General features: G+C 36.2%; 1 long non-coding RNA gene across 1 annotated transcript; it reads left to right on the top strand.

The window, feature by feature from the left end:
- LOC121731098 lies at positions 1-19501 on the top strand. Its single transcript, XR_006036191.1, has 3 exons — positions 1-204; positions 1582-1584; positions 19490-19501. It is a non-coding gene; the product is annotated as an uncharacterized LOC121731098 (long non-coding RNA).
- The last annotated feature ends 1218 nt before the right edge of the window (positions 19502-20719 follow it).

Here is a 20719-nt window from a genome sequence, read left to right as displayed (position 1 = left end):
GCCAAAATACACCTTTGTTCTATACTTAATCTCTCCTTAAACTAGATAGTGTGAAGGACTAACTTTTATTCCGAGAGTAGATTCGGATTAGTTTACTCCTTCCTTACTCCATGTTTATTAATACTGAATTTTATTACTCTTACCTTAAGCCTAGGAGTAAAGTTATTCTTGCTCTAGTCTGTGTTTATTAATAAGGCTGTAAGGGTTTAAAATTTTTAATTACGATATTTTTTGATCTCTGCATATCGACAGGGACCACCATTGCTATATTTTGCTTGCTAAACTGCTTGATAACGTATGCGAGGCCTATTACATGATTGTAATACTGGATATAACTAGATGATATTATCCGCAACTCCTTTGTGCCAAAATTCGTTTATCGCGTGGGAACCGTACATACTCTCGGAATAAAAAAATATCTTATGTCCTTCCCCGGGACTCAAAGTATCTCCATACCAAATTTCAGCAAAATTGGTGCAGCGGTTTGGGCTTGAAGAGGTAACAGACAGACAGACACACTTTCGCAATTATAATATTAAAAGTATGGATACAGATTTGGATTTTAAGTTTTGAATTACGTTTATTGGCTATCCGATTGAGATGACATACCCATATTCCTGCTTGTCAAACTGCTTGTTACTTGTTAGCGTATATGAGGCCTATAATTAGTTAGTTACATGTAATATTTGAACATACAATATAGTAGGTAAAGCTATTATACAACTAGTAAACAAGTCAACGTGACCAGAGACCGTTGCACCGCTAATAGATTCTGGGGCGAGGCCGCTCTAAGTCTCGCTTCTAGATTATTCCATGACTATAAAAGTCTGACTATTTATAAGGTTTTCGTCTGGTTCTCGTTAGATATAAGATTAATATTACAATGTATACAAATAGGGTAAAATGTGCCTACTATTTTATATGTAAGTATACCTACCAGTAGCATCTAGCCCATAATTACCGTGCATTAAACTAAGTTAATATTTTAAAACATTTTATAAAATTCTATCATTGAGACACTGACCAGGTGGATTTTTAAAATGTTGTATATTTATGTTAATACGAAAAAATTAAATTAAGAAATTAAAAAAAAACCCCGCCAAATAACTTTAAAAAGTAATGAAATAATATTAACTGCCTTTACGTTCAAATAATTCCTAACTTGTGTAAAGTAATATTTTAGTCCATAATTGTTGTCAAGGTGTGTCGGGGGACCGCCAAGTGAACTACAACCTACAACCGCCAACTCGCTGATTATTTCGATTCAGTTCTCTGTGAATTGATCCTTAAACTTGTTATGTGAAATCAAACATCTACATAAGCTTTCCCCCGACACACCTTAACAACAATTATGGACTAAAATATTACTTTACACAAGTTAGGAATTATTTGAACTTAAAGGCAGTTAATATTATTTCATTACTTTTTAAAGTTATTTGGCGGGGGTTTTTTTAAATTTCTTAATTTAATTTTATTTCATACTTTTTAAACTTGTGTCGGTTTAAATAGTGCAGAATAATTCCTATCAACACACTCATATTCTCATAATTACCATATTCTATCAATGTCCTTTTCGATGAGGCCGTTAATATGAGCCCAAACATGAAACCTCCACTTCGGGTTCATACGAAGCTCGGTTTCTATAGAATCTAGGTGATGCTGCAGCAGCAGCATGTAAATATTTACTGTTTATCTACTTTTTACTGGTTGTCGCAATTAAAATGAGCCCAAACACGAAACCTCTGCTCTAAATTGGCGAGGAGTTGGATATCCTATTGATTACCAGGTGATGCTGCAGCACCAGGTCAACTTTCCATTATTATGTGTATACGTATATTGTATATTCACAAATGTCACGAACTAGAATGAAATATAAAACCTATCAAACGACTACAAGTTGCCAACGGCCTTTCATGAACCAGATAAACACTGATTGTTCAGCACTGAACAGGCTGATGATGATGAATTATATCTAAGAACACTCTCGATCATGTCAGCTTTCAAACAAAAAAAACTAGATCAAAATCGGTCCACCCGTTTAGATGCTACGATGCCACGGACAGATACACACACAGACAAACAGACAGACAGACAGACAGACACGTCAAACTTATCAAAAACTTATAACACCCCTCTTTTTTGTCGGGGGTTAAAAACTAACTTGGCGATGATTTCGCGTCGTCCTTTTTTACCTGGCATACCGCATATGAAAGACAGGCGTGAGTGTGAAGAGAGAATGACGATGTTTGATTTTTTGGGTTAGTCGCCCTCTTAAAAACCATAGGATTGATTTTATAACTGAAAAATGTAGATTCCCGAGAGAGAACGAATTTCAGCGCTACAAAGATGCGGCCAACATCTTGTCGTATTGTAATTTGTGGACAACACCTTGAATTTTCCCAAATGTGGCCCCATGTTTAGCAGTAAATTGACAAGGCTACGTCGGAGTGTTAATTTTTGAAGAGCATATTACAACATTTCTGGCAAAATATTCTTCCATCTGTAAAGTTTGGCACTTTGCCAGGTTCTCTTATCTTTCGCAGGTCATTCTCTCTAATGACGTAGGTAAAAGACAAGCTACGTTTTTATATATTAATAAATAATAATTAGAGATGATGGATATAAAGTTGGCGAGAGTTCTTATTAGGTTAGTCAGCCTAATTTTAACTGTAAGTTTTCATTCAGTGTAAAGTGGTATACCTTATTGTCAGTAGCTGCTAGCCTCAAAGGCTATATAATATAATATTTTTCGCAAAATCTCGTCTCATTTTTTACTTCCTCTGAGCTCTGCCTTCCGAATTTTCAACCAGATCAAACATTTTTTTAAACCCATATTTTGCATCCCAAAAAAGTGCACTACGCCACTAAAGAAGTTTTTACATCGAAAACTTAAATGCCGGGTCTGTTTCCAAAATGTCGTAACATATTATTGTGTTACAACTTACATGTATTGTATTTATGCAAGGCAAGCATAATAATATCAAATCGCCGCGATTTTTCTTACCCCATGCAATAATATATTGCAAAAGTAGTTACTTCGCTCGAAGAATACCGTTTAAGCGGCCGGGTGCCATCGAAATTCTCATACATACGTAATACCAAAATCATTTTCTCATACGAAAATATTTAACATGTTTAAGTTATTTTTCAGCTTAAAATAGTAATTACCTAGGTTCCTGTGTGAAAATTTACTACGATTTCGAAAGTACCCGGCCTCTTAATAATCCAAAATTGACGTAAAAGCAAATTTCTTTTTTAATTTAGGAGTTCGGAAATAAACCTGCATAATACGAGTTATATGAGTAATATTATATTAAGTTAGTTTATCTTGTGTTATCACCACGCCGCGCCGCGCCGGGTACTGCGCAGTGGCGAAAGGAAAAACAATATTATCCGCATTCGGATAATATTGTTATTGTTATGACGGTAATATCCGCCACACACGATTCCATTTACATTCAACGCCAAACATACACAATATTACTGTTTGTGATTCGTTGATAACGAGTTAAAAACTTTCAAATTTGAATTTTTTTTGTGCTTAATTATATTCCTTCTAATGTATACAGTGCTTGCCTAATGTTATACATAATATATAAGTACTTATTATACCTTTTATACTATAACTTATAAGTATGTTTAAGTCAATTTTTTTTGGATTCATGTGATCGGATGATTTTTTTGCTGGTTATTTGATATTTCATATATATTATATTTTGTGCCTGGTAGTAAAGGCAAACACAAATTTAATATCATAGGATAACCCATAATATTATGTATTATATGTAGGTACACACGTACCTAACCAACCAACGTCTGTTAGTGTTAACAGCTTGTTAAAATGTAATGTCTTCTCTTTCATTCATATGAAAATCGAAAGAGGTAACGTCATACTAATTCCGGCGCTAACTTTAACAGTCGTTGGTGAAATTGGGGCTTATATAGGGATAGGCACTCAATTGTCATAATATTTTTAATTTTATTTTTGTCCAAATGTTCGTCACAGTTTGACATCTTTTTTACCCGAACGTGTATCGTTGCTTTAACAATACGATTACAACATAAATAGTTCAATGTTTTATTGTATCTAAGGATTAATAATAATGGATTATAATATTTTACAATTAAGTAATTTGTATTTATCAACATTAACGCCACAACCATTGTAACAAAAGGTTGAAACACAATAATAATATTAATTAAACTGCGGTTAAAATCTATTGTAAAATTATAAACATGTTGCTTAACATTCGTTTGTCGTGCGAAAATCGTAAATTTTTCTGAGATGAATACTTTTTCAAACTAAGTACTTTTACTTTTTTTAGTTACCAAGTCCCGAAAGCTGGCAATCCATGACAGCGTTCCTCATGCAGTTGTAGCCATATCCCGGCACACTAACACCTGTGTCTATTACACTGACACTGATGGAGACGCTGTGGCAAGCTTCATAAAAAGAGCCACGGAGGTGTCAACCGAACACATAAGAGATTATAACATAAAAATGGCTATAAAAGACAGGAACGATAAAGTCCTAAGCCACATGGCGGGCAGATTCGACACAGAACGATATCTCTTTAACACCCTAGAAACTCCACCCAGCTTGAGTGACCCCTCTCCACCAAGCCAATGTCACAACATCTAAAGGCAAAGGGTGGAGCAGCATAAAATCTAAGGAAATCGGAAAATGTCGGACCTACTGGCCGCCACACCGACTGGGACCTCACCGTTCAAAACATATTATTATTATGTAATTTATAAAACAATAAATATATATTTATTTATTATATGTATAATATATTATAGTCTATTCTACTAAGTAAGTATATATATATAAATATACATATATTACTTGTTAAAAAAAAAAAAAAGTGTCCATGGCGTGATGGACCACAATTAATTAAAATTCATAATATTATTTCAATTATTATCCTTGGTGCGAAAAATCTAAATAATAAAATAACAAAAAAAGGATATGGACGAACAGTCCATAGACGGCCACAATTTTATAATAAAAAAAAAAAAACTAAGTACTTATTTCTCAACTGAACTGAACTCAATCTTATTTTTGAAGTGGGTCCCAGCCCTCAGGCAGATCTTGAATGAATAAACAAAATATGCGTCCCCATTCCTTATGCAAAATTATAGACCGTACCGTATGGATCTCTATTTTATATTCTATACGTAGAATTGTAAAATTAGTATAGGTAGCATTTCATTTATATGGCATAAAATATATATTTTAGGGTTCCTTACCCAAAGGGTAAAAACGGGACCCTATTACTGAGACTTCGATATCTGTCGTATCAATGATGACAATAAGTAGGCACCTGAAATGTTCACAAAATACTCAGTTGTAATATAATTTAACAACTAATAATAAAATATTTAATTTCCATACAAAAAAAAACCTTTTATTTTCTATTTTTGCTCTATAATGAAAAATTTTGACATTTTTAGGGTTCCGTACCCAAAGGGTAAAAACGGGACCCTATTACTGAGACTTCGATATCTGTCGTATCAATGATGACAATAAGTAGGCACCTGAAATGTTCACAAAATACTCAGTTGTAATATAATTTAATAACTAATAATAAAATATTTAATTTCCATACAAAAAAAAACCTTTTATTTTCTATTTTTGCTCTATAATGGTACGGAACACTTCGTGCGCGAGTCCAACTCGCACTTGGCCGATTTTTTAAAATTATTTAGACCAGGTAGGTAGATAACAACACGTATACGTATAATATTAGGTATACGTATTACATTTAAAACTAATAAAACGAATACCGCCTTTTATAGTTTTTTTACAACAGTAGGTTCCACTTGCATTCCATAATAATATAATAGCTACCTATTACCTACATCCTTTTATTTTAATGAATTTTTCTCTCCTTTGTGTCCTGACTCCTGAGTCCTGACACTCTTAAACTTGACGTGAGATATTTAGCATATTTGATTAGATAACGCCCGCAACTCCGCTGCGCCAAAATTCATTCTTAGATGTCCTTTCCGGGGCACTTAAAGTATCTCTATAGACTCTATACCAAATTTCAGCATAATCGGTTCAGCGGTTTAGGCGTGAGGATGTAACAGACAGGCAGACACACTTTTGCATTTATAATATTAGTACATATCCAAAAAAGTTCGCACAAAAGTTTTACTTTAACAATTTCGAGTTTTCATGTTAACAAACCATCCCCTAGTCTGTGGTTGACGGTTGTATTTCGTATTTTAACACTATCTGTCTCGCGATAACTCTTAATCCGAGTAATAAGATAATCTACAGTCTAAACAAAGAGCCCGATATCGTTTTATTAAATTATCTACGATGAATGACCGCTGCGTCTCTGACTATAATATAATAGTTACGGTTACGTAACATAAAAGTAATAAACAAATATTTGTTTATTACTTTAAAAATAATGAAAGTTAGTTATGTTATCGTAACTTTATAGATAAGTATTAAGAGGCCGGGTGCCATCGAAATTCTCATACATACGTAATACCAAAATATTTTTCTCATGTAGGTACGAAAATATTTAACATGTGTGAGTTATTTTTCAGCTTAAAATAGTAGTTTAAATTGTAGTCAATTTAATAAGTATTTATTTATATATTTTTTAGTGTTTCACTATATTTTTTAGTGTTTAAATATTTTGTAGTAAAATTTTGTGCAGGAACCTAGGTAATTACTATTTTAAGCTGAAAAATAACTCAATATTTTCGTATGAGAAAATTATTTTGGTATTACGTGTGTATGAGAATTTCGATGGCACCCGGCCCCTTAAGTTCTGTTTAAGGAAATTGGCATGTTATTTGATATCGAAGTTATTGTAAACTTTTTTTATTCATAAATAATAATTATTAATTATTAATAAGTAATTGCATCGTCACGACTCACGTCACGTTGCAATGTTAATTCACCCTAATAGGGCCTCTACACGATGGGCCATGATGGACAATCTAGAATGTGCCATGAATTCAAGTCACCATGATCGTGGACCTGTCTACACGATCGCTGCACCTCCATTTGTTAATTGTCATCGGTTAACAATGGACGTCGAAACATTAGCAGCTGCTACTATTTCCATCCAAATTACAGGCTCTTTTTGATACAATTCTTTAAATTTAAATGTTTCATCATTTGACCACGTCTCCGACATCGTTGAAAACAAAACAGCACGCGTCCGCACCGTACCGTAAACAAATACGAACTGAGTGATCGGCATTCGGCATTCGTTTTTCGTGTGGACACGCTTACAATCATGGCCGAACTTCCTTTGATGATTGTGCGAAAAACCGACACAATGGTGATTGCGCTCCATCGACGCCCATCATGGCCTATCGCTAATAATTATGCCCTCTACACGATCGTGATCGCCGGTGATTGTCCATCATGACCCATCGTGTAGAAGCCCCATAACGCTGGATTCTCATATTGGTCTTGGATGATGTCGATTACCTAAGCAACCAAGTTTTGTTGATTACAGAAACCTATAACGGAACTCTAACGAGCTGATTTTTTGTATATTGATAGATTAATATTCATAATATGAACATTAATCTATCAATATACAAAAAATCTGCTCGTTAGGGTCTGTTTTATTTGTAGGACAATGTTACTCTTAAATTATTATATAAAGGGCCTGTTTCACCACTTTCTGATAAAATACCAAATAGGCTATTCACAACTTTTTTGACAGATTCTCCATACTTGATCTGTCAAATTAATTGGTGGATAGCCCTATCTGGAAGTGGTGAAACAGGCCCTTAGTATAATTATTTAAGAGTAACATTGTCCTACAAATAAAACAGTCCATATTTTAGGACCATCAATTCAAAGTTTGAAATCCTTTCTATCTCTGTCAGTGGTAGCTGACAGAGATAGAAAGGATTTCATACTTTCGAGATTTTTCGCAAATAAAAATGTTGTTCCGTGTTAGTCTTATCAAAATGAAGCTACTCACAAAAAATGTGCTTGATAGTAATAAAAAAAAATTGTTCTAGGGCTCTCGTACTATAACGTAGTTTATACAAAATATTTGTTTGTTGTATTAGCTTTGAATAGTTTAAATACAGTGTTTTGTTCCTGTCACACAAGTGACATTTTTAATTGGATTGAAGAAGACAAAACACTGTATAACTATTCAAAGCTTATACAGCGTTTATTAGTAATGGGGTTAGTGTTTTGCCCAATGGTTTTGCCCTCCAACGTCCTAATTTCTGCAACGTCGGACATATTATTATGGTCTATCAAACAACACGTCAGTCTGTGTTTGTTTCGTCTGGCAACACAGAAAAATGTTTGAATTTGGAACGCATAAACAATTTAACTCGCCATTGTAGAGTTTTAATTAGATTTAATAATCGCCACGTGAACCGTGAAAAAATGTAAACATTCATTTATCCTTTCAAATGTGAAATTTCAGGCTCTACCACATATTTCTGTAGGTATGAAATTGTGAGAGTAGAGAAAGAATAGTAATAGGGTCCCGTTTTTACCCTTTGGGTACGTAACCCTAAAAGGCGTATAACAGTCGGGGAATTTTAATAGGTAATTAGGTAACATTTGACATCTGTCAGATTGAATCTGGAATTCTTCCTACTCCTCCTATTTTCTTCTGATTAATTTCGTTGCGGGTCCCAAGACAGCTTTAGCATGTCCCTCGGGCTCCCTGAGATCATATCAAAGGGTTTTCGTGGTTGGATGCCGCTGTCGATCCTGGCGACACAGGAGATACAGTGGTGGGAATGTGTGGTGGGCCAAAGCCCGTTTAAAAAAAAATCTGTCAGATTAATCTCCATAGTCAGGTGAGCTGCTTAAAAACATTGATCAAAACGAATAAATCGATACGGACTTGAAATAAAATATTTGAATTTTATATGTTATGTAACACAATACCGCACTGCAGGTGCGTTGCCGGCCTTTTAAGAGGGAATACGCTCTTTTCTTGAAGGTTTGCAGGTCGTATCGGTCCGGAAATACTGCTGGTGACAGTTCATTCCAGAGTTTTACAGTGCGCGGCAGAAAGTTACGCGAAAAACGCACTGTGGAAGACTGCCACTCATCAAGGTGATGAGGATAGAATGTTTTTCGCGTGGGACGATAGCGAAAAGTTGCAGGTGGTATGATTCCGAACAATTCCTCAGAGCACTCCCCGTGATACAACCGATAGGTAGAGGATGCAGAGTGAAGCTACATCTCGGCGTAATTCCAGGGGGTCCAAGCTGTTTGAAACACTATGGCAGTCAACAATTCGAGCAGCCCTTCGTTGGATACGATCCAGAGGGAGCAGTTGGTATTTTGGCGCCCCTGCCCAGAGATGAGAACAATATTCCATATGAGGCCGAACCTGCGCCTTGTAGAGTTGTAGGCGTTGGTCCGGATCCGGACTGAAGTACTGTCTCGCTCTGTTAAGAACGCCAAGCTTCTTCGAGGCTAATTTGGCCTTACCCTCAAGATGATATCGGAACTGGACTTCGCTCGATATGTTGACGCCAAGTATCTCAATGCTAGGGAAGATGGTTAAAGATGTGCCATCGAAACGAGGATAAACGACCATTGGTGACTTTTTAGTGGTGAACGCGCAGACTTGTGTCTTGGCGGGGTTGAATTGGACTAAGTTACGTCTACCCCATTCAGAGACCTTCTCCAATGAATTCTCCACCTTAGACACAAGTTTGTTTCGACTCTCAGTGACATTTTGCCGAGAAATATTAGGGGAGCCGGTATATACAGCATAACCTGTACTATCATCCGCATAGCAATGAATGCCATTGGTTTGTAACATGTCATTGATATGCAGTATGACTAGAGTAGGCGATAGCACACAGCCCTGAGGGACACCAGCATTAACAGACTGAGTTTCCGAGCATTCGCCGTCAACTACGACCTTTATGCTTCTGTCTGCTAAGAAACTAGTGACCCACTTACATAATTTCTCGAGCAGCCCGTATGATGGAAGCTTTGATAGCAGCGCTTTAGGCCAAACCCGATCAAAGGCCTTCGCAATGTCCAAACTAACAGCCAATGCCTCTCCCTTCTACTCAATTGCCTGAGCCCAACGATGAGTCAGGTATGCCAAGAGATCACCAGCCGAGCGACCCTTACGGAACCCGTATTGTTTGTCGCTTAGCAATCCCTGGCCGTCCAAGTATCGAAGAAGCTGGCTATTGGCTCGGCCCTTAGGCCGTTGTTTTTTTTTTTTCTGGCAAAACTGTTGTAAGTTGGTTATATTGGTGTTGTGCGCATTTTGTTATTTCGGTTGAGACTTGAGACAGCTGACAGTGTGATACGTTACACATGGACACACTACATACTAAGGCGATGAACACACGAAGAGATCGGTTAAACGTTGGTTAAAAGCATTACTTATAACCTCAATGGTAAAATTCCTATTTTACGTGGGAGAGCCATGCTTCGGCACGAATGGGCCGGCTCGACCGGATAAATACCACGTTCTCACAGAAAACCGGCGTGAAACAGCGCTTGCGCTGTGTTTCGCCGAGTGAGTGAGTTTACCGGAGGCCCAATCCCCTAACCCCTACCCTATTCCCTTCCCTACCCTCAACTATTCCCTTCCCTTCCCTTCCCTACCCTCCCCTATTACCCTATTCCCTCTTAAAAGACCGGCAACGCACTTGCAGCTCTTCTGATGCTGCGTGTTCATGGGCGACGGAAGTTGCTTTCCATCAGGTGACCCGTTTGCTCGTTTGCCCCCTTATTTCATTAAAAAAAAAAAAAAAACTTAAAAGTAATATTTGTTTACATAGAATATACAATTTTTTAGGTCCGTAGTATCGTCCGTAGTAACGTAGTGTCCGTCCGTAGTCCACAAGGAACCTTACAGTTTCGGTCTATTCGTCCGTCTGTCCGTCTGTCTGTCCGCGGTTTTGCTCAGAGACTATAGGACCTATAAAGCTGTAATTTGGCATGAATACACATATTAATGATGCCGACAAAATGGTACATAAAATCTTAAAAAATATATTTTTTTTTATTGTACCTCCCCTACACAACAAGCGGGGATGAAATTTTTTTCGCGCTTACCCCATCGTGTGGGCTGTCGTTGCATAGTTTTCTTTAAATATTATGGGTATTCATAGATCATTTTCTGATTTACGGACCCATTTAAGAAATATTAAGTTTTAAAGTAGAAAAAATCGTTAGAGTCCAGTGTCCCCCCCTCCTTCTACCAGCTAAACGGTTGTTTCTGGAAATGTGAAAAAATTCACGGGAGTAGAAAATATGCTGAATTTAAAAGGAAAACTATCACGGCTAAGAAGACTTCATAAGTTATTGAGTAATAGTCGATCAACTAAATAATGTATTCGGCGAATTATAAAGAAACTGAGATGATGTTGTTAGTAGGTTTAAACACGTTATAAAATTATAACGTATGGTCAATGAATGTTATAAATGTCCGTTCATTGACTTTGTATGTCATTTTCAAATACTAGTGGTAACTGGTACTACGGAACCCTATATTGGGCGTGGCCCGACACGCACTTGGCCGGTTTTTAATATTTGAAATTGATGTCAAAAAAAAAATCGCGACGAACCAGGGCCCAGGGTCCAGGATGTTGTCTTCTAAATAAAAAAAAAATTGGTCTCTGCAGTCGGACTACGGATATCACTTATCACTCATCACCGCCTCACTAAAAATGATAAAATATAACATTGTATAACAAAGTATGTCAATAAAATAGGAGGATTAAGAAGTTACTGGATACAAAATAATTAGTTTAAAGCTAAATTGAGAGAGTGGTGTGAACACAGCTTTATTTTAATTATGTTAAAATGTCCACGAACTTGACATTCGAGGAATTTATTTCCATACGTTAGCATTAGTAGTATGTAATTTGGTATGTAAAAATTTAAATTCACCCCAAAAAATGTCTATAATTGTATGCCTGTTTGCCTAGTTTGCCTTTTTAGGGTTCCGTAGCCAAATGGCAAAAAACGGAACCCTTATAGATTCGTCATGTCCGTATGTCACAGCCACTTTTCTCCGAAACTATAAGAGCTGTACTATTGAAACTTGGTAAGTAGATGTAGTCTGTGAACCGCTTTAAGATTTTGATACAAAAATGGAAAAAATATTAAAAAATTTATAGATACAACTGAAACAAAAAAAAAATCATCTAACCTATGCGTGTGGGGTATCTATGGATAGGTCTTCTAAAATCATATTGAGGTTTCTAATATCATTTTTTTCTAAACTGAATAGTTTGCGAGAGACACTCTTCCAAAGTGGTAAAATGTGTGTCTCCCCCCCCCCCCCCCCTCTAACTTCTAAAGTATAAGTCATGATAAGTCTAAAAAAATATATGATGTACATTACTACAAAATCTACCAACGAAAACTGGTTCGAACGACATCTAGTAGATCAGTAATTTTTTATACGTCATTAATGGTAAATCTTAATTTAACTTTCAATTAATCAACTGAAACATAAAAATAAATCAAAACCCTTTTAATTTCATAAAAATAAACCTTATTGCTGCTGCGGAACCCTTCATGGGCGAGTCCAACTCGCACTTGGCCGGTTTTTTTAGATTGTGTGGTATAATAAACAGATTCCTCATTCCAGCCGTCTTTTTCTTTTTTTGTTGTACAATTTTTTTTGTTGTCGAATGTACTTAGAGTTTTTTTAATGTCATTCACCTCTTCTCCATATACCGCTGAGCCGATATTTCTGAGATTGAGAAACTGCTCTTAGTATAAGTACTATAATGTCACCACTCTAAGTATTCTTCTATGTACTCTAAGACCTAAGCATTTCCATAACTAAAATGCTTAGTAAGTAAAGAACGCAAGTCGTAAACAAATACCTAGCCCGTTTGTACTTATGTAAAGTTATTAGTGCAAATCACAATATTATTAGCATAATAATATGTGGAAAGCACAACAATGAGTCAGTAAAATAGTCTCTATGTATGACTCACAATCACACTGACTATGAATAAAAATCGGCCAAGTGCGAGTCGGACTTGCGCACGAAAGGTTACGTTCCGTACCGTTATAGAGCAAAAATAGCCAAAAAATGTGATTTTTGTATGGGATTACCAAATAATAAATTTAATTTTATAATCAATTATTAAAGTACAAATATAATAGATTTTGTAAAAATTTCAAGTGCCTAGCAATAGCAATTATTGATATCGAGCAAAAAATTACAAAAAAGTCACGTTTGTTGTATGATAATTTTATTTTGTTTTTAGTATTTGTTGTTATACCGGCAACAGAACATTCTGTGAAAATTTCAGAAGTCTAGCTATAGCCGTTCTTGAGATACAGCCTGGTGACAGATAGACGGACAGACAGACATCGAAGTCTTAGTAATAGGGTCCCGTTTTTACCCTTTGGGTACGGAACCCTAATAAAAACCGGCAAAGCGCATGAATTTCAAAATAATTAATCACATTTTTACATGAAAGTAGTTTAAGCGGGGGTGATAGTAAATGCTTCAATATTTCATCACCTGGACCTGTGTGTGTGTGTGTGTGTGTGCTTAGTCACATTGCATACGTATGGGATTTCACATCAGAATCAGATAAGTCCATTAGATAATAGATTGTGCGCACAAGTCACAACTTCTATTCAGCGAAATCATTTATCTCGGAAATAATTTTTCCGGCATATTTACAAGTATGAGTTACAGACACAGTTGTGCATTTAGAACATGGGTCCCCACAGACTTACAGTTGGCCGACTATCGTACAAACCACAGAAATAGATCAAGATAGAAGCGCCATACGCTCGTGTTCATACAAATTGGAGCGACATGGCGCTTCTATCTTGATCTATTTCTGTGGTTTGTACGATAGTCGGCCAACTTTAAATTGTAACTTGTAAGTCTGCGGGGACACTAATATGCAAATATATTTTTTAATGTGATAGGTATATTAACTTTCTATTTTAATACAGTGGGTGCAAGCCTGACGGCTGACTCATGGCGGCAGCCGGCAGGTGACTTTGGATTATTAACTTTGATTATTGTTGTGTTAATTACTTTATTCAAAATACATCGACCAATTAATTCCACTTTCATAGTTTCGTCGTTTGCAGATATCAATTTTTCATTTTCATTAAGAGGGCGACTAACGCAAAAAATCAAATATCGTCCAGCCCTTCACACTCACGCCCGTCTTTTAAGTTTTATATTACACCAGTGAAAAAAGACGACGCGGATTCATCGCCAAATTAGTTTTTTCTCACTCGATAAATATCGACAATCGCTAGGAATAATAACCTAAAATGGGTTAAGTTCATATTCTTTCTTATCAATTAATTTCTAATTTCTTTGTCCTGGAAAGGTATCTCTATCTTAAATAAAACGAAAACGCCATTTTTGACAGTTCTTCTTTACCAGCAGCGCCCCCGCCCACGTTCATTTAAAGCCTTGTCGGACCAGCTGTCATCTGTCAAATTCTGTGGCCAAAGTTAAGGTTAAAGTTAAAGTTAGCCTTAACTATAACCATAACTTTGACCATAACTGTAACTATAACCAAGCATCTGGTGCAACCCACCCTATGAAAAATTCGTGAAAATTGTGAATTATAAAATCGACAATTTAGGGTTAGTCGCCCCCTAATTCATCAAAAAAGTGAAGAAATTAAATAGCAACATCGTCCCTTTTTTTTCTTATTAGATTGATTTGAAAGCATTGTTTGAAAGGGATGACACTACGATGTTGCCACTTTTTAATTTCTTCACTTTTTTGACAGACTAAGTATATGAGGTATCAGACAGACAGACACATTTTTGCATTTATAATATTAGTATGGAAGTATTGATATTATGGATGTGTCGTGATAATAGTTATTTCTATTTTTCATTTCAGGAAAGGTCAGTAAGACTCACGCATTGTTAAACTTGTTTTAAAATATTATTAATGTTAGGCGGACGAGAATACCGATTTAAATGGCACAATGGGTCGAATATTTGACCCCATTCCGTGACTATGCTAACTGAAATACTAGATTTTGTGACAATATGAAGACTGTAGGTATTAATTTTATTACATTTTGTCAGCGGTTTTGTATTTTTCTTGTTTTTGCTTGCAGCTGACTCAGAAGTCAGAATTCAGGACTACTTGCGGCTCGCCTATTTCGAATAATAATTATAAAATCTCTCAATTCCAAACTACATATTAATGATGAATTGCTACTATGTATTTAGGTACCTTTTTTTTTTAACATGGGGAAATGCTTTACGCATCCCCGGCAAATTGGGGATATCGGCCGGGGTATGTGGGACTCCTGCTACCCACTAAAACCCCATGGTGCTCCACTCATCGCTTAAGGCAGAGTTGCGGGTACGATAGAACATATCGCAACATGTATTTAGGTACCTACATAAAATAATATGACCATGACTCATGAGGCTAACACGAAATTGACAATCACTTATTGGCAATATCCGAATAATTTATTATTTCAGGAATTTGATATTGGTGAAGTATGCTATTATTCTCTATAATAATCTTCATTTTCCTTCAGCTTATAGGTTGTCGTCAAAATATATGTTTATGAAAAGCCAAAAAAAAAAGTTTTATCAAAACGTGCACTGTGCATTTCATGATCTTTATTCTTTAACATACATGTGCAAAATAGGTTACATACATAGGTATTTTTCCTGTAAAAACAACATTATCAAAAGGAAACCTATAATTAACATCCTTTTGTATTTAAATTGGCTCTTATCACGAAAGTCAAGGCCTTTTTGAAATTGACGCCATCTTTAATGTACTTTGTGTAAACACCGTTATCCTTGAAACCATCAAATGAGCCCGTCAAAATGAACAACTTTTTCTATGAGAACAATGCTGGGAACTCAAAAAAAAATGCCGTCTTCATACGTCTTCATACCCATACGGATGCCCGGATCGGCAATTTGTATGGGTATGAAGACAGATTTTTTCGAGTTACCAGCATTGTTCTCATAGAATAAGTTGTTCATTTTGACGGTCTCATTTGATGGTTTCAAGGATAACGGTGTTTACACAAACACACTGTATAACTAATAGAGCGCCAATGTTGTATGTTTTGTATTCAAATATATCGGATTTGTCAGTGATAATATTAATTATTGATTCGTTTCGGACTAATATGTTACATATTTAGGTCAACCAAAACGATGAACCGATTTAGATGTAAGATGATAATAGTAGGTAGAGGTTACGGTGACAACTGATAAGTTTAAACTTTAAAGTCAGGAGAAATATTACTTTTATATTATTTATTAATATTTAATACTGTTACTGCAGTGATGAAAAAAAGTATTATTTATGTATAAATATAATACTTTTTTTCATCACTGCAACTTTAAAGTCAGGAGAAATAATACTTTTATATTATTTATTAATATTTAATACTGTTACTGCAGTGATAAAAAAAAGTATTATTTATGTATAAATATAATACTTTTTTTCATCACTGCAACTTTAAAGTCAGGAGAAATAATACTTTTATATTATTTATTAATATTTAATACTGTTACTGCAGTGATAAAAAAAAGTATTATTTATGTATAAATATAATACTTTTTTTCATCACTGCACTGGAACAGGCGCGGTTGCAGCCTGAAATTTTGGAGGGGGTCACTCACTATGTATACTAAAAAATTATTGGCAAAAATTTCCTTTTATTATTTGGCAAGATTTTGATATTTTTCAATTTGACCTTAGATTTTGGGGGATGTCATGATCCCTGTGACACTTCGGACCGCGCCTGCACTGGAAATGTTGGGTTCTAACTTCTACGAACTACTACGCGAACGAAGACTAACTAAGTAGGTAACTTACACACAAAACTAAGTGATAATACTTTACGGTGTGCCGTGTGTATTTGCTCCTTACATAGAGTTCACTATAAAAGTAGCAGTGCTGAAACAGTTTTTTTTTTACTTAAAATTCATGACGCTCGGGAGCTTTCCCATTGGTATTTTCGCATGAATTTTCCCAAAACACAAAAAAATGCTCTTTCAGCGCTGCTACTTTCACAGTGAACTCTACATAAGGGACTCATAGTTACACAGTTGACAGTACACACCGTGAAGTATTATCACTTAGTTTTGTAACACCTTGTATGTTAGCAGGCAATAGGCATATCAACTTTAGAGCCTAAATTCTATGTCAAACCTTTGCGGGTACATTTCCAAATTGGAACGAATTAATTAAAGAAGACACGTCCTCTCCCGCCTTATAGGGAGAAAATCTACTTTTTTCTTAAACATTCGTAAATATGCAGTTGGCGCTATCTTAAATTTAAATAATTATAATTAGAAATCATTATTCCATCTTAGGTTAAGTTCATACGACGAGGCGGCACTACATTTTTGTAAGTGACTTATAAATCTACGAATAATAAATATTATGTAAGTACTTACTACTTAGTAAGTAGATATTATATACTTTAATATTCGTACCTAACTGGTAATAGATAGATACGCTCTCGCTTTTATTATGGATTCTTTTTAATATCTTTATTAAATCTTATGGCTAATAGGCAATTAATAATGTTGTTTGTGTGTTTGTTCTGTATGATGCTGCTCGCGCGTCAGATACAGAAATAGTTGCAGAGTTCACACTCGCCAGGCGAAAGATTATTCTGTTTATATCAACACTTTTCACTTGTAAATCAATTAGTATTTATTATTCATTTGTTTGTAGAGGAAATAATAAATGTTGTTTATTTCTTAGAGCCAACTGCCAATCACGTGATGTTTTTGCAGGTTTTACTTGTTATTTTAAGTAAGAATATTATAAGATTTGGTTAAATCAAATAAGTAATTATGGGAAATGATCACTAGATCATTTTTCTACACTTTTTTCTGTTTTTTTTTGCACAAAAGTCTACTTGTGTTTAACTAACTTGTGTTAGACTTTTTTGCAGAAAAATTGTGTGTAAGAAACGTCAGGTATTCCTTAATAAAGGCATAGATCTCAATGTGTTTCATTTTACCAAACCTTAAGGTTCCTACTTCCTCTATACGTCATGAATGAATCAAATGAATCATGAAACAATGACAAAAGTGTTGGTTGTGGGATATACTAGGGCTCGCTTTGCCCGCCCTGATTATTCTCAGTTCCATGGTGTTTTCCATTGATTAGAATTTATAATGCTATCCCAGAATTTTTCCACCTCACAATAATTCAGCACGTCATTCAGAAAATTCACAGTAAACTGTGAATAGATAAACAAACTTTGTTTTCCAACCCGTACAGTGCGAATTGCGATTCTGTTCATTCTATAAACTAAGTATAGGCACAGAATAGATAATAGTTGGTACAAGCATAATATTATATTTTTAGAATGGACGGGTACTGGCTAGGCTATCAATTGAAGTGGCGTTTAAATATTTTAATTTTGATATTTTTTTGTGTACGTTGAAAACGAAAGTTTAGCAAAGATTTTGATTTTTGCTACTACGAGTCTGCTACAACAATCCAATATTAATTTACTTACATTCTATATGGTTTTAAACATAAATATTTGAACGAAGGTTTCAAAGCAGTCTCGCCATAAACCTATGGGCTATGATATTATTATATTGCCATATGATATTGCCATAAACCACAAAATATGTTGTATATGATATTGCCATAAACCACAAAATGGGAATCAAAAGTCAAAACAACGCGTTCCGAATTTCAATATCACTCCAAAGTCCAAACACAATCGTTTGACGTTTGTTCATTGGGTTTCCCAAAGGTCCGAGCAGAGGGCGCTACCAGCACATACAGTTAATCCGACCTAAATCCGACATGTGCGTATCAGAAATTCAGAATATTGACAGAAACGTTGTCAATTTATGTCGAACAAAAGTTTCTGCTTTCTGATGCTGCATGTAGCGTGAAAACATTTAGACGTGGGAGAGCCATGCTTCGGCACGAATGGGCCGGCTCGACCGGAGAAATACCACGTTCTCACAGAAAACCGGCGTGAAACAGCGCTTGTGCTATGTTTCGCCTAGTGAGTGAGTTTACCGGAGGCCCAATCCCCTACCCTATTCCCTTCCCTACCCTCCCCTATTACCCTATTCCCTCTTAAGAGGCCGGTAACGCACCTGCAGCTCTTCTGGTGCTGCGAGTGTCCATGGGCGACGGAAGTTGCTTTCCATCAGGTGACCCGTTTACTCGTTTGCCCCCTTATCTCATATAAAAAAACATTGCAATAATAAATCCTATTGTTGGGTTAGTTGCCCTGATTGATAGTATCAGAATTCAGAACTATATCGATGCTGTATAAGTTATAACTGTTGCATGAAATAACAGATTCGCTGCCCTAGGTCTAGGTGCTAGCAATTACCGTGTCGTTGCTCCAGCGAGTGACCGCCGGTGGCTGTCTGCCAGACTTGACGGGAAGCGACTGATACATAACAACCCACATCCTGGATAACACCAAAATGGACGAATCTTTATTGGCATAATTAACCACAGATTTTGAGGTTCGATGTTCTTGAGACTACATTTACCTTAAGTAAGTACTTATGTATTTGTAAGTAAGTATTTGTAAATGAACCAGAAAATAAGCAGTAAATCACCTGATTGTATTGATAGTCGTGTCATCGGGTCAAATAAGTCATTTTCACATTCATGCTGCTATAGCAAAATTATTATTCTAGGGGCCTGTTTCACCACTTCCTGATTTTTTTTTATGAAATAAGAGGGCAAACGAGCAAACGGGTCACCTGATGGAAAGCAACTTCCGTCGCCCATGGACACTCGCAGCATCAGAAGAGCTGCAGGTGCGTTGCCGGCTTTTTAAGAGGGAATAGGGTAATAGGGGAGGGTAGGGAAGGGAATTGGGCCTCCGGTAAGCTCTGAGTGAGTTGCGCGTTGCGCGGCGAAACACAGCGCAAGCGCTGTTTCCCGCCGGTTTTTTGTGAGAACATGGTATTTCTCCGGTCGAGCCGGCCCATTCGTGCCGAAGCATGGCTCTCCCACGTAAGATAAGGCTATCCATCACTTAACTTGACAGATGAAGTATGGAGAATCTGTCAAAAAAGTTGTAAATAGCCTATTCGGCTCTTTATCAGAAAGTGGTGAAACAGCTGCCCTAAGAAAACTAAAATGCCGCTTAAATGCGAAAGCTGAGTTTACTACTCCACACGAGTAAACCGCTAAAGCCTAAACCAATGTTGACGAAATTGATAATTATATTAATACTTCGATCGCAGATTCCTGGAAATGCTTTTGTATTCTACTGTTGTCGCGATCACGGATCACCGGTGCTCTTATGGGGCTCGAAGAATTAAGCTATTATTGAATGCAACTAATCTAAAGGTCTACACCTGATATTTTGACTGCAATACTTATCTACTCTGTGGCAATACTCTTGCACCCTGGCCGTGCTGATGCTCTTTGAAGCCATGATGCCGGCGTTTGACGCACGTCGGCACCGCGCCAATCGGAAAGCGTCCGGACTCCGGATGTTATAGACCTATCTACTATCTAGTGCGCAGTTTGAGGGGCCCGATTCTTGTACTTCTGGTAATAAATAATAATTTATAATACACATTTATTCGACATACAATTCACAATACACTTCTAAAAAACAAAGCACACATACAGCAATGAAGACAAAAAAATCGGCCAAGTGCGAGTCGGACTTGCGCACGAAGGGTTCCGTACCATTAAAGAGCAAAATTAGGCCAAAAATTTTGTTTTTGTATGGGAGCCCCCCTTAATTTTTAATTTTATTTTAATAT

Source organism: Aricia agestis, chromosome 10 (genome assembly GCF_905147365.1).
Source record: "Aricia agestis chromosome 10, ilAriAges1.1, whole genome shotgun sequence".
In the NCBI taxonomy this organism is placed as follows: domain Eukaryota; kingdom Metazoa; phylum Arthropoda; class Insecta; order Lepidoptera; family Lycaenidae; genus Aricia; species Aricia agestis.
Note: the sequence above shows the minus strand (reverse complement) of the source record. Positions and strands in the feature narration are given on the sequence as shown.